The 17988-nt window shown below is 37.2% G+C and overlaps 1 protein-coding gene across 27 annotated transcripts in view; it reads right to left on the bottom strand.

The window, feature by feature from the left end:
* ADGRL3 (adhesion G protein-coupled receptor L3) overlaps positions 1–17988 on the bottom strand; it is a 638839-nt gene that overhangs the window by 416213 nt on the left and 204638 nt on the right. For all 27 annotated transcript variants that reach the window (XR_005554203.1, XM_039322771.1, XM_039322772.1 and 24 more), the window contains one exon: positions 6925–7045. The gene's annotated coding sequence lies outside the window, so the exon portion shown is untranslated. The remainder of the gene's footprint in view (positions 1–6924; positions 7046–17988) is intronic.

The raw sequence follows: 17988 nt of genomic DNA, 5'->3' as shown, positions 1-17988 counted from the left end.
TTAGAAGGGACCTTGGAGGTCTTCTAGTTCAGCCCCCTGCTCAGGCAGGAAAACCCTACACCATTTCAGAAAAAAGGTTGTCCAATCTCTTCTTAAAAACTTCCAGTGTTGGAGCATCCGTAACTTCTGGTGGCAAGTTGTTCCACTGATTAATTGTTCTAACTGCCAGGAAATTTGTCCGTAGTTCTAGGTTGTTTCTCTCCTTGATTACTTTCCTGCTTCTTATCCTGCTTTCAGGTGCTTTGGAGAATAGGTTGACTCCCTCTTCTTTATGGCAACCCCTTAGATATTGGAACATTGCTATCATATCACCCCTAGTCCTTATTTTCATTAAACTGGAATAACGATAGGAAATTGAACCTACAACTGCCTGTTTTCAGTTTCATTCATTCATTCATTCATTCATTCATATATATTTAGGAACCACTTATCTCATTTATTTGTTTCTCTCAATAGCACCATCAGACAAACAATGGTGGTTTTGTAAGGTAGATGTCAACGCTGCAAATGTATATTCTTGCTTTGACAATATGCAGAACTGTCTGGTATTTTTAGAGTTAATGCAGAGCAGAAGAAGGTGGAGGGAAAAGCCCGGGAAAGAGAGAGGAAGGAAACCTTTGACCTTCACACTAATTGGATAACGTGATATATGACAGCTAATTTAGGGAGGGAACATGCTGATAATTTAATTGCTCAGGGGAAGAGAATTTAGATATTGGCATACCTTCATTATGCCTGTGCCGACATTTTGTAACAATAAATGACTTTTAGGAAAATCAATGCCTGGAAGTTCTTTGAAGTGTTTCATTAGCCGGAACCATAACAGTAGACATGTATGCCTGAATTTTTCTTTTCCTGCAGCTTCATGGATCACATGCTTTGAGTGGTTTGGTGGAGAAATTGGTGTTGTTAAGGTTTCCTCATGCTTGTGACTTACAGAACCATAATACTGGCAGGGACCATTCCAGCCATCAAATCCAACTCCAGCCATCAAATCCAACTCTGTTCAGTGCAAGAATGCAAATGTAAGTATTGAGAGCAAATAGTTGTCCCACCTCTACTTGAATGTTGAAGGAAAAGCCATCACAGTCATACCGCTCTTACAGTTGTCGTCTTCCCCACCTTCAAATTCAATTGGAATCTGTTCGTCTGTAACCTGAGTATATTTTTCCACACCCTGCAGTCTATATAGAGCCAGAAGAGGCTTTGACTTTCTTCTATGTGATATTTTTTCAGGTATTAGAAGAGTGAAATCATATTCTTCTGCAGTCTTGTCTTCCCAAGGCCAAACCTTTCCCCCTTATTCTCTCTGGATAGGCTAAACTTCTAGTCCCTGGATTATCCTTACTGTCATTTTCTAAACTTGTTCTTGTTTCTCTTAATTCTCCAAAGTGTGGGTTCAAAAACCAGATACGGAGCTCAGCAAAACAAAATAAATTGATCTAACCAAAGCAAATAAAGTATAACAACTACTTCTTACTATTTATAAACTCTGCCATAAGTGTATGTTATGGGTCTACTGTGGTATAGAGGTTAAATGCTAGGAGAGAGCAGCCCCAATTTCTAGTCCTTCTTAGGCATGGAACCAGACAAGTGACTTTGGACTAATCTTTCCCCTTAGCCCAAACTAATTTCAGATTCTGGCAGTGGGGAAGTGTTAATGAATAATTCTCATATTAAGCCTATGAGCCAAATTTCTAGATATAAAAATGGGATTTATTTGGAGAAAAAGAAATATAGGGAAAAAAATAAAGACAGAACCTTGGGATTCACCACATGTTCAATGTTCACTATAAAGATGATAGTTAGAAACTGATTATCTGGGCCTCCCAATCTGATCTCTTTCTCTCTTTTATTTTTTCTAGACCTTACACTGCAAACCTTAAGAGGAAGTGCAATCCACCTAGAAAAAGTATGTCTTCTATATCCTGAATTTCAGTACCCAGAATCTGAAACCACATTTGTCCACCTTTAACACTAGTTCATTCTCCTACATGCAGGAGAGGCTTTCAACCTCAGTAGCTCCCAGGACAGATGAATATCATCATCACATTCATGACAACCTTTCCAACTATTTCATATAGCTATTAACAAAATGGGAGACACTTTCTGGGATATTTCCCAAGGGAATGCACCAAAAACTCTCAGCACAATTTTCTGGGAAAGGAATTACTGCAATGTGGCAATATGAACCTCTACTATGGCAAGACCACCAAAGAAACATCACATCGAATGGTAATCAAAGAGATCCGGCAGTATTAACAGGATCACATTCCCACTTCCTCTCTCGTCTCTCAACATAGGTCATCCATTTGAACAACTAGGCTTCCTCCATGGTAAATCCAGATATAAAACCAGGTTGAAAAGAATTTAGATAATACATTAACTCAATTCAAGAGTGCAAACAGCACAGCATGTAGGGGTTTGGTGTAAAGAGCTTGAGCCCTTCAGAATGCATATTGTTTTATTGTTATATTATTGTTTTAATTTTGTACGCCGCCCTGAGTCCCTTGGGATTGGGCGGCATATAAATTTTAGAAATAAATAAATAAAATAAATAAATAAATAATTCAATTCAAATCAATTGTTTGATTTTTTTTTTTTTTTTTTGCATTGTTATGTTTGAACAAGATTAAATGGCAATATGGGTGCTTTAAGCCTGGTAGAAAAGTGTAGCCCTACTCTGTTAACCTCTCTCTTCAAGTTCCACTTCCATCTGTTTTATATATATATATATATATAAAAAACATATACAACCCAAACACTGCACTATTTTCTCTTTATCAGTAGAGGGAGATATAAGCCAAAAGAGATAGAGGGAGGGTGATAAAAGGGTGATAAAGAGAGAAAGATTCAATATCACTACTGATGAAAATAACAGCCCAAGCTTCTGGTAAATTTAATTTTACTAACAGAGAAAACACAAGGCAATGATAATATATAATTTAAATTAAAACAGTAAAATGAAATATGAGCATGGGCAGTTTTGCTTTATGAACTTCACCATATCACACAGAATTTGTACATGTCAAACAGAAGGTTTAACTCCTTGACCTAAAAATTGGAGTGGCAGGCCACTACCTTCTTTATCAATATTTCAGGTTGGCAAGTAGATCTAAGTTGGCCCTTCAGCAATGGCTTCACTACTGCCTGTTTTTAAAGCAGTATGAAAGTAACTCTGATCTGCAAGAAATAACTATTAATCAGTGGATGATCACTGACAGCACAAAGTCTTGGGAACCTTTATATTTAGTTTAGGGGAGGGCTTCGATTTATAAATAATAGTGCAAATAGATCCAAGAGTTTCTCTAATTCCTTGGAGATTTCATTAACTACTAAAGTTACAGAATTATTCAAATAATACAAATACAGTGTAAATCAAACAGATTTTATTTATTTCGTAACTAATAGATTGGAATACTACTAGAACTAATAAAGATCAGGTCATTGTTCTGATGATCTAATAGGATTCTTCATGGATGGAATCAAGGAACAGCCCCAGCTTCTCTTTTATGCCACTCTAACCAAGGAAGAGATCTTATGACTCTGCCTGGATCATTCTTAATCAAATTCAGTCTTGGACCTACATCATGACTGCTATGCTTCCCTGCTTCACACACACACACACACACACACCAGGTCCTAAGAAAACTCCCACACTGTGCAGGTAAGGATTCCAAGCTCAGCACGGCAAAGTCATTAGGTAAACCAAGTCCAATGGGCACACACGAAGTCCAGGGAAACAATCCATGAGGTCAAGATACATGGCACAAACAGACAAGCATTGAACTGGGCATGTTCCTCTAGTAACGTTCAAATCCTCGGGGCAGGATTAAGTAGGCAATGCTGGTGTAGCCCTTCACAAAGGGTGAAGTTGCCTCCTTGAATGCAATCTAGCTGACTGGGGTTGCGCCTGTCTCCTCTCTGCCCTAAGTGTCCTTGGATCGGGAGGAGGTGTGGACTCCACCTCTTCCTTATCACTAATGGGCAGTAACTGCTCCCAGTCGTTGCCTGAAGCCTCCTGGCCAATTCACTGCAGTTCACTTCACTCAGCTTCAGCCTGTTGCTTGTCCGATCAACCCAACTGAGGCTGCCTCTGTCAGGTTAGCACTGTCCGAGCCCCGATCCGGACCATCACTTGGCTCTCCACTTTCCTCTGCTGACTCAAATTTATCCTCTTCCTCCAAACTCACGCCCAGAGAGGGGTCTGGGGATGAATCCATGATACTTGTTCGAACTAACTGCCCTTACACTTCATTACATACAATGATTTTACATAACACACTGCAAGGGATAATGAAAGAATTACCATGTCAAGTACCAAGAAAACCTGCTAGTGCTTATAAAATAGGCCCCTCCCCAGCTTTGGGTACCAAGGTCTTCTGGTACTGAACATGGTAATTCCTAAGCTTCACGTTGTTGACAGGATGGCCAGCCAGGTTCAAAAAAACTTCACCCAATACTATTTAAAATCTATCATGTTCTAGGGATTACTTTATTTAATCTTGCCTTTACCCGAATAGAAAGGATACGTTGTAATAGTAAAACCTTATCAAATATTGATCCACTTGTGGCAAGATTTTCACTTTTATGTCTTTCATATATGAACGTTCCTTTTCAGAACAAATAACAGATTGAGACTATGACCTGCCCATAGCTTCTGAAATTGTTAGTCTGAAGCCCATGAAAGCCACAAAATTTTGATTCACCTGTTTTGAGTATATGCAATTGGAGTTCCCAAAACCAAAATCCTTAGGCTTAGAGCTTCTTCCACACCTCTGGGATTATCCATGTAGGCTAGTTATATTAGAGGAAGTATAAGTAGGAATAACTGTAACTGAGTGGTCCTATTAACATTATTTCTTCCTCTACTTCTCATGAAGTGAAAGTTTCTCTCAATTTGACAAAGTTTATACTGAATCACCTCAGTGGAACAGGTCTTGGAATTAAAACAAGGACCTGCTTTGAAGCAGTGTTAAATTAGGAACCTGCAAAAGAGTAAATGGCTCTTTTGTTGTCTCTAGGGAAACCTAGAATTGTATATTATTGCAGACCACTTTAGTTCCATATATGGAGATTGAAAAGATGAGTTAAGCAAAATGATGGATTCTCAGAATGACCTTTATCACCTCACTAAACTTTCTGTCTATCAAAACTCTTTTGAGGTGGGAAGATTAACATTACATTTGACTTCTTCATTTTCTCACCTCTTAGTTTCTTGAACATGGCCAGCTGGGAGCCTCTATTTCCTCTTGGGTTAGCAGAATGTGACACTTTTATTCTAGTTCTGTCAACATAAGTTGGAGTTCAGTTTGGCATTCTGTATAAGTAATCAAGGCTTGGATGTGTGTGTGTGGGGGGGGGTGCTTGGGTCAAACCATTGTGTGTTAATATTGGCACTCTCCCTCTTTATTATACAGAAATATTTCTTGCAAAAAAAATATTATCCTTAAACTTGTAAAAGTTAGTAAAACAAAAACAAAAAAGCCCTATATTCTTATATTTTCTGTACCAAATCACACTTTCAAAAACACACTAATTCCAAGAGATAAATACAAACACACACAAATACATATAATATATACACATATACATACACAGACAAGCAAAATATCGAAAGACAATGTTCAAAGCATACAATTATTTTTTTTTAAAAAAATCATGATTGCAAAAATAACATTTTAAAACACCAACATTTACAATTTTGAATCGCCCATAAAGTCTTCAAAGAAGAGTAATTATTAGAACTCCAAAGTAGAGGGGGGATGGGGGGGAATGACGGAAAATGGGGGAACCACTCCTCTCCTAAAAAAACTTAACTTCTGAACCAGATAACCGTTAATATGTTCCTTCTCCCCAGAGACTTCCTCCAGCTAAGTTATTTAATTAAAAATAAAAACTCAACACTACTCCTGCTGAGCATTTTTTTCAATACACTTTTAAGTTTCATGAAGAAATGGAGGTGGATCCAAGCCAGAAAAAAATGTTTTATGGCTTCAGGCTTCTGAATACCTTTCCAATATTCTGGCAGCAAATAGAAAATGTAGCTGAACATTTAATAAGATACTGAGCAATTCTTCCTTTGGCTACCTCTTTGGGATGGAAGGAACCATGCCATACTATCTTCCTGTGGTCAAAAAAAGTATTTGACTCTTACTAAACCCAGCTCTTGCTGCTTCTGAGCTTTCTGAAAGATTGTTTATTTATCAATAATTGCAGTTCTCTGAATGATCACCTATGAGTCCATTCACATAGGCAATACATTTCTGCAGAGCCCATTCAGAACTGTGTAAAACTTAAAATTTCTTGTCTTATACTCATACCAAGTGCGCTGAATGTTTTCAACACAATACATTTGAGGAATAGTGAGATCAAGCAGATAAGAAGGGTCAGTTGATTGTTCAGTGAACTGCAGTTATAGGTTGGCCACCAATTATTTACCACTATCTCTGTGATTCACACAACTATTAGACTAGCAACCTTCTTACCTAGAAGACGATCTGACAATAAAGTGACATCTCATTGGGAACCAAGATTCTGTTTATAATACTGAACCAAGATGGAAAACTGAGCCTACAGTATGTGATCATGCACTGTAGCTCATGTAGGGGAATATACTCAACGAGGAACACTGATGCTCTTATGAAATGAGTGTTGAGCAGAATAGCAGCTCATAGCAAAGCTTTTGCATGATTGTGTTTCCAAGTATGTAAGCTTGATTCGTAACATTTGATTAGCTTTCTGTAAATTTGTTATAGCATTTCAGTAAGTGATTGCTTGTCCATTAATAGGGAGCTACTGCTGTCTAATTTATTAATTCTTGTTTGAATTAATCAGCATACACTTAAAGTATATTTCTCCAAATTGCCATTCTTTTATATCTACAATAATATTTTTATCCATTTATTTCGAATAAAACATTACCCTTTCATCTTCTTCGTCGGTAGATGAAGGAGAAGGTAAAGTTGCTGCCACCACTGCTGTGCCGTGATGGACACTGCTTCTTAGTTTTGGGTTTTCCTCTTTTTGAAGACATCTAGATAACCTATTTCCCAATAAAATATATAAAAACAAAGATTAGTCACCTGCTTTTAAATCCACAATTCTTTAGAAGAAAATAAAGTAAAAGTCAACAGAAGCAGAGATGTCACAGTTAATTATGCAGATATTTTGGCCAAATATCTGTTTCTAATTTATTCTATTCATGCAATTTAGGGTATTTGAAGGCCAAGATAAACGCTACATAGAAGCCATATGGAAGTTTGTCTTAACAATTGTTTTCGTTATTGTTATAATAGAAATCTATTTTAGTTCTAATTAAACTTCTTGTATATACAAACAAGTGGATTTCCTTTCATATATAGATTCCCCATCTCTCAGTCCCACCACCAGAGAACACTCTGAAATGAAAACTAGGTGCAACATTCACATAGTTTGCCTTAGTATGTATTCCTTCTGCAAAAGAAAGGGGAGATAAACAGGCAGCTATCCTTTGCCCTGATTAGATTCTCCACTTTCTTCAACAGTTCATAACAGAAGTAAAATTCATAATATCACTTTTTCTCTTTCATTCAAATGCCATACGTAGTCCTCAACTTATGACCATTCATTTAGAAACTGTTCGAATTTAGGACAGTATGGAAAAAAATGACTTACAACCAGCCCAGTGTCCCTGCAGTCACATGATCACCATTTTCAACCTTCCCAGATAGCTGCCAACAAGCAAAGTCAATGGGGAAGCCAGTATGGAAAGTTACAAGTCGCAGTCATGTGATGTCTCATTTAATGACCATACAGCTCACTTAACAACCACAACAAAAAGGTTGCAAAATTGGGTGCGGTCACATAATGCCTCATTTAATGACCATACTGCTTAATGATGAAATTTCCAATTTCTATTGTGATTGTAGGTTGTGGACTACAATGGAGATCTATACTGGTTCTGAACAACCTCCAACAATGTCTACCTCAATTAAACAACTGAGAATGGAGAGACTGATTATATTCTTTCATGCTTTTAATACCAATAAGACATACTGCATCTCAATTGAAACATTTGTTTTTCTCTCCCCCACTCAGACTTAAAGGATGCCGTCTACAATATATGATAGATCTCTTAATCTACCAGGGAATCTTTTCAGGGGTTACGTGGGGATGTATTGAAGATCAAAGAAGCGTAAGATTTATTCAGCAAGTTTATTTTTTGTTATGTAGTGTTAGACCTTAATGCTGAGTTTGAGGCTATAGAGGTGGAATTTGTAGCAACAGAGACAGTGAAGGAATATATAAAGACTACACAAGGTAGAATATAAGCCGCTTCACCAAATTTTAGCATATATTTAAGAAGCTTCCATAAATGATAGTTGATTGTACTGTTTGACTGTTAAGCAAGATTTCATATGCATACTCTATCATATAATTTGATATCAGGCACCTAAGAGTGTGTGTGTGTGTGTGTGTGTGTGTGTGTGTGTGTGTGTGTGTGTGTGACTTCATACGGCATGGAGAAAGTAACCTGGCAGATTAGAGGCTGAGTCAATAGACTCCTTATACTGTTGCCCTACATTCCTGCCACCTTTGGACACTGATATATTTGGTTTTCAGGATTTTTCTGGATGCTGCCTATCAGGGTTTCCAGATCATTGCAAGACATATACAAGTAACAGTTTTAATTTTGTGTTCCTATTCTGCAATATTGTGGGGTCAATTAGAATAGTGTGCTGCTGCACAAAGGCTTATGAATCCACATGATTCTAAGTGCTCTATAGTTTTTTTAAAATATAATTTTTTAAAAATGAAGTTTTTGTTGCAGCTTTAGCTATCTGTCAGCTTGAGCTAGTTCAGACAATGGACATGAGTTTTCTAAGTGGCCTCTCTAACTGAACAGAATTTGTTTGGGTCCTTCATCTCCTAGAAACCTAGAAGCAATGAAATAAAAGGAATAGCAGAACACTATAGCACGAGCAGCAGAATACTCAGAATGAGTACAATGGATATAAGTAAAGAATTCTTTGTCAAGCCTGTTCTATAGTGAGGGTGACAATAAAATATTTCTGCTACCACTGCATCCTACAGTATCCTACAATCTCCAAGAGAACTGTTCTGGGAAGTCTGGGGCCTGTGCTATCAATGCCACCAAAAAGATAATGTAATAATTCATAGATAGAATTGACAATGATTGCAATGATGTGCTATCATGTTGGAGTTACCTCTTAGTGACCACATAGATTTTCTCCCTGAAAGAATGACTTACTGTCAGATAAAACTCATCATACATCTATATTATAATAGTGTATTATTAGCTGTCATTAGTTATTTAGTGTATTAACTGTTTAACTTGTCTAATACACTTTTTAAAGTAAACTTAAGTCTACATATCAAGTAACCAAATATCTTCTCCATGTTTTACAACTGTGCAATAATTTAATTAGATAAGTTGCTTTATTGTTGTATTGTTTTTTTCCCTTTCCCAATAAAGAATTGTTGCATCAAACTGTTTTTTTTTTTTACTGCAAAGGCTGGTCGAAGAGGATAATCAAGATATTTGATTTGCATTCTTTGGTCTGAACTGATAGTGTAAAAAAAAAGAAACCTTGAGAATTTTTATCATCTTTACCAGATAAGAGGTAGCTTGGGGTTAACTAACACTAAAAAGCTTGAGAAAATATGGTGCATGCTTTTCAGTTCAGAATGATGGTAGATATTCCTTACTGTATTTCTATTAGGAAGATGGAATGATTACATTATGGGAGCTTACCTGTATTCCTCAAAAAATTATAATGGAACCAGAAGTAACATACTGTATATAGTTAAGGGAGAAGTCAAAATATCAGTCAATGACAGGAAGGAAGGAAGGGAGGGAGGGAGGGAGGGAGGGAGGGAGGGATTTGTAAATAAATGCATCAATTAGTGTGACCTTATCTATTGTTGTTTTGTAATGGAAATATTAATTTTGCAGTTTCTACAATACTACTTATGGTGAGGGGGATTAAGGGAAAAGAAATTTACAAACATATAAATGGACACCTGAAATATAAAAATTATCCATGATAATACACTAGTTATTGAATGAATACTCAGATAGGCAGCAATTTCAGCAGTAATGGTTTCCAAAGGAAATTGTCTTCTAGATCAGTACTATGTAATAAATGTTGATTAATTCTTAGTAGCAGATTTCATCTCATGATGGTTGCTGTTTTGGGCTTCAGATCGATATTGTTTAAATATTAAAAAATAATACATGTACATTTTCCAGAATGGTTTTCTTGCTGACTCATTTTGAATTAATCTTTTCGCATCTCAGAAACCATTTAATATCATTTTAGTCCTAATAACCTGGAGACAACTGCCACTGCTTTGACATACAAAATGTATTCTCTATGTTAACATGCTTTATATAGTCTGGTCAACAAATAATTGCATAGCGATACTAATTAAAAATCAATAGATATAAAAGTAAAAAATGATTTATGTTGCCTCTCTACAGATACTCCTTGACTTGTGACCACAGTTGAGCCCAAAATTTATGTTGCTAAGCAAGACATTAGTTAAGTGAGTTTTGCCACATTTTACAACCTTTCTGTGATGACTCCCCCAGACGCATCCCTGGATACCTCTCCAGATAATAGTTCAGAGGAGGATAAACCAGTCCCAGGCATGTAAGAATGGGAGCTGGTCAATGGCTCCGAGCAGCCGGCTGAGAGTGATTTGCTGAAGCACAGCTACAGCAGGACAGCCCTGAGGCTTCAGGCGTGGAAAGACCACAGATGTAGCCAGTTAGTGATGATGAGGAAGAACTCCCTTCTGCACCTAATCCAAGAACATGTAGGGCAGAGAAAAGGCAGGGAGCAGCAACGGTCAGCCCGATTACTGGTGAGGAGCAGTCTCGTGCCTCTTGATGGGCTGCACTATTTAGCACAGTAGACAGATGGAGGCGATGCTGGGGACGTGTTCATTTCCTAATTGCATGTTTCCTGGTCGTTGTGATTCCTGCCTTGACTTTGGATCATGCCTTGTGAACTCTGAACTTTTCTTACCTTGTGAACCCTCTTACATTGTTGGTTTAATTTTGCCTGGTGGATTTGTCTTGTTTGGGAAACTTCCAAGTGCATTGTGGACTCATTGGCCATTGCTCTGTGGGCTAGCATCGGTCTGCTTTTGGCTGGTCTTAATTGGGACAGTTCTGGGGTTTTGGTGAAGGGAATTGCTGGGGAATATTAATAAACCTACTAAACCACTATTATGTGTATGTGCAAATGAGAGAGAGAGAGAGCACACTTTCTTGCCACAGGAGTTAAGCGAATCACTGCAGTTGTTAAGTTAATCACAGGATTATTAAGTGAATCTGGCTTTCCCCTTGACTTTGGTTGTCAGAAGGTTGCAAAAGAGGGTCACATGATCCTGGGACATTGCAACCATCATAAATTGCCAAATGTGCCAGTTTTGATCATGTGACTAGGGAGATGCTGAAACGGCCATAAGTGTGAAGAATGATATTGTCTCTTTTTTCAGTGCCATTGTATCTTTGAACTGTCACTAAATGAATTGTTGTAAGTAGAGGACTACCTGTACTAGTTATATGGAAACAATGCACAAACTAAGCAGGCAAATCATCCAAAGCAGAAGTTTAAGTAACCAAAAGGACCCATCTTTGCTTGCAAAGTAGTTTTCTATACATTCTCCAATAAGGAAAACCTTCCTGCAGGTGGATATTCATTTATTTATATCCTGCCTTTCTTCACAAGAATGTGACGGCATTTAGAGCTTTATTCCTTTTTCCTTACACAGACCCTGTAAGACAATCTGGGTTGAGAGAAAGGACCCAGCTCCAAGTAAACCAGCGACTTTCATGATGACTTAGCCTCAGATCAACTCTTTTCTGATTAGAGTGAATCTTAGTTTCCAATAAACTGTATTCTTTTTTTTTACAACATATTTTTCTCAATGTAATTTATTTCTTATACTGACAAATTTAAATTGAAGTCTGTATCAGAAGTGGTTTTTTAAAAGAAAGAATAAAATTTGGGCTAAACACTGGTATTATAATACTTAGAAAAATGTAATCAAAATCTCCAATGAAACGTTAAAACATTTATCTTTCATTTGCAACTGTAGGATTGTCTAAAACGATCATGAAGAATTGGCAAAAATGCTCCTGTTCTCCTGAGCCAACTGCTGATGAATAATGCATGCATGCAAAACACTGATAGCAGTGTTAGAGAATTAAAGTTCCTAATGGAGATAAAACAAATTAAATAGGATTGGCTGATTAAACACTTGCCTTATAAAAATAAAAAAGAGAATAGCACATGATATGGGCATGCAAATACACACATTGCTTCCCATTAGCACATAGCCTTTAATTACAAAAACAGGAATATTCTTAGTATAACATTGCATTCACAAAAGTTATGTTTATCTTTGGAGTTGAATGGAATAATTATGCCACAGTTAAAATACATGTTGTAAAGCAGGATGGCTTAATTGACAGGTTTGGTCAGAGAGAATTTGGTTTCTTGTCGTTCTCCCAGCCTAACACATTATACTTATTCCTGCCTTTCATTTATTCTCAGTGTTGGCATACTCACAGAAACAAATGTGGATACAGATCTTTTCTGAAGAAAAGACAAATGTTTATCCCTCGCGGGAGTTTCATGACTAGTATATTCAGGCTTTAAAAATGCATCCATTCAAAGGAATCATTTCAAACAAACAGACAAATAAATAAATACATTGATATATAGAGGATTTTATTGTTCACTATAGTCCTTTCCTCTACATCCATCATTCAACTGCCATATTGTTTACTATAACATGAAATTGCTCTTTCCTGTCCAGACTATATATTACACCAACCAAAGGGAAGATGTGGTATCTACAATGGAGCAGAAATCCCAAGATTTGAATAAGAATAGTATCTCTCAGTGTGTCTGGCACACAGATAATTATCTAATTTTGTTGTTCAAATCTGTATGTTGCTCTTCTATAAGCAGCTTTGCCCAGGGCAGTTTACAACTGACTAAAATAATCAAAATTCTTATGTTAAAAAGTGCAAATACAATAATTAAAATATATGATTAAAACAATAAAAATACCACCCACAGTATTTTTTTTAAAAAAGTATGTTTAACATGTAAACTAATTAACATGTCCATCTTCCCATCTCAATTTAGTTAATGTGTGCTGCTTTTGTTTCGATTTAAGTTTTCAGCCAGTGTAGTCAGTGTGCGATTTTTAAGAATGGATTCCCACATTGATAAAGAGGTTAATAGCTGTTGTATAAACTATAGTCAGCTGAAAGTTGGCTCCTCTGAGAGGCAGCTTTAATTCCCAGCACACCATTAGGATGCAAGAAATAAAACAAGAAGCTTTGATTGTCTGTATTTAAAATTCACATTTGAAAGTGAAAGTATTGATCAGAATTCTTGTGGTGTAGCCTTATCCTTTTCACTTAGCAAATCCTGTTAATCAGGGCTCATAGAAAGTTAATCTTTATTTATTTATTAGTTACCACCTAACTCCTCAATGAATTTGGATGGCTTACAATGAATAGAAATATATACATATACATAAACACACAAACACACACACATGACTGACTGGTCATGTGGAAGACCAACTCCATATCACAAACCCCAAAATCATAACATCTAGAAAACCATAATATCTAGCATCTCAAGGCCAGGGAGAACAATCAAGATTTTAACAGTTTGCACAAAATCATTAAGGTTGCAGCAATATGCATCCCTAAGGGAACTCATTTCAGACAGCAGGACACACTTCTTGGGTCCCACAAGATATTACTGTTCAATCAATGGGACCTGAAGTGAGCCCACTCCTTCTGACTTCAACAGATTGGCAAAAAAATAATAATAATAATTCTGAGACAAGTGATCCCTCAAATAACCAGGTCCTCAGTCATGAGGAGGCTTTCTGAATGATAACCAACACCTCGAATTGCAGCCAGAAATCATCTGGTAACCAGTACAGCCCATGCAGCAGTAGGGACACACAAGAATACTCCTACTACCTGTGTCTCTGAATTCTGGACTAGCAACTGTTTCTGAATTTTTTTCAAGGGCAACCCCCAGATCAGGGGTGTCAAACTGCTGGCCCACAGGCAGGATGTGTCATGCCGAAACCATGCCCACCCCAGCTCTGGCAATGGGGGGAAATCGCGATATGTCATGACATGTCACATGACATGGGGAGTTTGACACCTCTGCTCTAGATGAAGCACTATAAAGCGTAATCCAATTGGGAGGTGATTGAAAGTGTGAATGGCTTGTACATCAGACTCTCTTGGCCATAGCTTGCTATTTTCCAGTCTTGACTAATGTCAGAGATCTGAAATGGTTAGGGGAAGAGAAAGGAAGAAAGAAGTTTCTTGGTTGGTTCATTGGTTGGTTGCAGATCTTTCAAAGTTGCATGAAATGATAGTGATGGAAGATGTGTGGTGGGAGACCATGCTGGGTTGATTTTGTTGGAATTTAGCTTTGCATGCCTTGGCTATCTACACCCATAAATCTATTCCCTTTAGGGGACTCAGAAATAGTAGAAACAGATAGCAAAGGAACTCTAAGTGCAACAAATTATTTTGTATGTCTTCATGTAACATGCCTCCCTTGGTTGGGCTGATACAAGTAATCCTCATTTCATGTTTAGTGACCACATTTGGGACTGGCAACTAAGTGAAACTGATCTTACTTCAGTTTAACTTTCATGTACAGATTGTAAATGTAAAGACTGGTTGTAAAGCTACTTTTTCACTGTTGTCATAACTGTAAATGCTAAATGAGCCAATTGCTAAATGACCACCACTATTTTTGAGGGTTCTACTATTTCCTTCTTTTCTAGGTATGGTTCTTTTTCTCTCCTGATTCTGACCAGTGCATTTCATGCTTTCACATATGTTGCTCCAGACCTATTTAGTACTATTTAGTTAATGAGATCAGAACAAGCAGCAGTACTATAATCTTTTAATCCTGGATTTCTTGATACCAGGGATACAGAGTATATACACTACCATAATGGATTTTAATAAATGCAGAATGGCAATAAGTAGGACTCCATGGCAAAGAAGCTATGAGAAAAAGAAGTTCAACATGAATGAAGGTTTCTAAAAAGAATGGGGAGAGAGATCAAACACAATAGAAGAAACCAAAAGCAGCTGCACCAAAAGCTTAGTAAATATAAAATAAAAATAGAAGATAAAAAGACGGACACAAAGGAAGATATATAGAGGAGGTCCAGATGGTGTCAGAAAGGCTAAAAATTTGAAGGAGGAGAAGGATGAACAATAAAAAGGACTTCTTAGTTATATTCAAAATAAAAAGAAAAGAGAGGAAAAAGATCAATCTTCCAGTTGCTCAGTAAAGATGGCAAAAAGGCAACAGTTAAGAAAAAAAGTAGAATTAAACAATTCCAGTGTGAGCTCAGTCTTCTCTGAAAAGAGGAGGTTTTATTTTGCAAAATACAGGTGGTCTTCAGTTAACAACCATTTGTTCAGTGACCATTTGAAGTTATAATGGGGCAGAATGAACGGCATGTTCAGTCCCTAAAATTATGGTCATTGTAGCACCTTCAAAGTAATGTGATCAAAATCTGAGTGCTTGGCAGCCTACATGCCGTTAGACTCTGATTATCAACATAGTTAAATAGGGTCAAATCAACTATAAATACATCCAATTAAATGGATGTATTTATAGTTGATTTGAAAGTTATTTTCAAAGAATATTCATCAGTGGTTGCTCATCAGATTGGAGTGAGATATAAAATGGCTGCTAACAAGGTTTAGTCCTGTACCCCATAACAATTTTGTTGATGATTTAGATGAAGAGATGGAGGGAATTTACAGATAACGCAATATTTGGAATCACAGCACCTACTAAAATAGTTTGGTAAGTTAGAGAAACTGGCTGAAAAGTAACAGAATAAATATTCACAGAGACAAATACCAAGCAAGCAGGAAAATCAGCAACTACAGGATGGGGCATGCCTAGCTTGATAATGATTATGAAAAAAAATCTTAGAATAGCAACTGATTACAATCTGAATTTGAGTCAGCAATGTGACGTCATGTGTGCAAGACAAGCAAATATAATTTTAGGTGCATAGTTTTCAAATTGCAAGAAACTCCACTTGACTCTGCATTGACTATTGATTATATATTAATTATAATTCTAGAGTATATACTTTCAGAAGGATTCAGGCAAACAGAACAGGTATAAGGACCAAGAAGATGATTGGTGGTTAAATGTTGAGCACTATGAAGATAGAAGGAACTGGACAAGTTCAGACTTTAGAAGAGAAGCTGGAGAGGGAGACATAGGATAGATTATTCAAATATCGGAAAACATCACACAGATGACTGTCAGTATCTGTGTAATATAGGAAATATTGCATTTAAAACTGTAGAAAAATAGATCTTGATGGATGTTCTGAAAAACATCCTAACACTAAAAGCAATTCAACCAATGAACTTGACAGGTTGTGGGCTCCCTGCCAATGGATGTGTTCAAGAAGCTAGATTGCCTCCAGGTGTGTTAATTGAGATTCCTGCACTGAGGGGAGGCTTGGACCTGATGGTCTAAATGCCTCCTTCAAACTCTAAGATTCTATAATTTTATTAATGCTATTCAAGCATTCCTCCTATGCAATGGAAGTTCAACTGTGTCCATTGCATGATGATGAGCCATAGTGTGTTTCTTTCAGCCTATCAAGTCATCTGCCACCTGGTCTTCTGGACATTCATTGATCAGCTTCATTGCTGTCCAGAAACTCACAAGGCAGTCAAGCTCTGTATCTGAGAAACAAGACTGATAGTATTGATGATTCCAACTACTGGAAAATCCTCCACACATCTGGAAACCCATTGGATTCTACAAGTTTCTGAAAATGAATTATTTCAATATATTGATTTGCAATATATTATTTTATTTATTGATTTTAGTAGAGATTTAAAGATAATGCCAAGAGGAAATACACAAAAACCAGATAAAAAGAGAACAGGGAAGAAATGTACAAACTATATACAATTAAATTAAACACAGATCCCACCACCTACCTGGAAAAAACCACCAGATCCAAAATAAAAGCCTCCCCCATTAGCGAAGAGATACAGCAAAGAATCATTCCCAGAGAGAAATCATCCAGATGCCCTAACTCTATGGTCTCCCCAAGATACACAAAGAAGGAACCCCATTTAGACCCATAGTCAGCTCCATAGGCTCACCTCTACAAAACCTAGCCAAATTTCTCACCAAACAACTACAGCCCTATGCAGAATCCATCACCTCACACGTAAAAAAACTCATTCCATTTCATAGAGATCATAAAGAAACAAAACTTACAGCCCAGCAACCTACTTGTGAGCTTCGATGTCATATCCCTCTTCACCCAAGTGCCAATCAAAGAAGCCTTGACAGCTATCCAAAACAAATATAACCCTCCCAAACACATCCTAGATCTGACCAACCACTGCCTATCCAACACATACTTCATCTATAATGGACAAAAATACAAACAAATAGAAGGAGCACCCATGGGATCACCCATCTCACCTGTCATTGCAAACCTCTACATGGAACATTTTGAAACCCAAGCTCTAGAAAAATCTGATCACAAACCCAAACTCTGGCTCAGATACATAGACAACACCTTCATAATCTGGCCACATGGGAAAGAAAAACTGGACAACTTCCTCACACACCTCAACAGCCTACACCCCAAAATACAGTTCACCATGGAAACAGAAGCTAATAACCAACTTCCCTTCCTGGATGTCTTAAGTCTACAAGAAATCCAATGGCTCCCTAGGACACACCATCTACCAGAAGAAAACACACACAAACCATTATCTGCAAGCTCTCTCACACCACCACCCAGCACAGATCAACTCCGTAGCCAAGACACTCATCTCCAGAACAAAACGCTTAGCTGATGAACAACACCTAAAAACTGAACTACACACCCTCACTAATGTACTAA

This window comes from Crotalus tigris, unplaced genomic scaffold (genome assembly GCF_016545835.1).
Source record: "Crotalus tigris isolate CLP2741 ecotype Arizona unplaced genomic scaffold, ASM1654583v1 scf7180000024124.1850442, whole genome shotgun sequence".
Taxonomy (NCBI): domain Eukaryota; kingdom Metazoa; phylum Chordata; class Lepidosauria; order Squamata; family Viperidae; genus Crotalus; species Crotalus tigris.
This window is presented reverse-complemented; position numbering and strand designations above follow the sequence as displayed.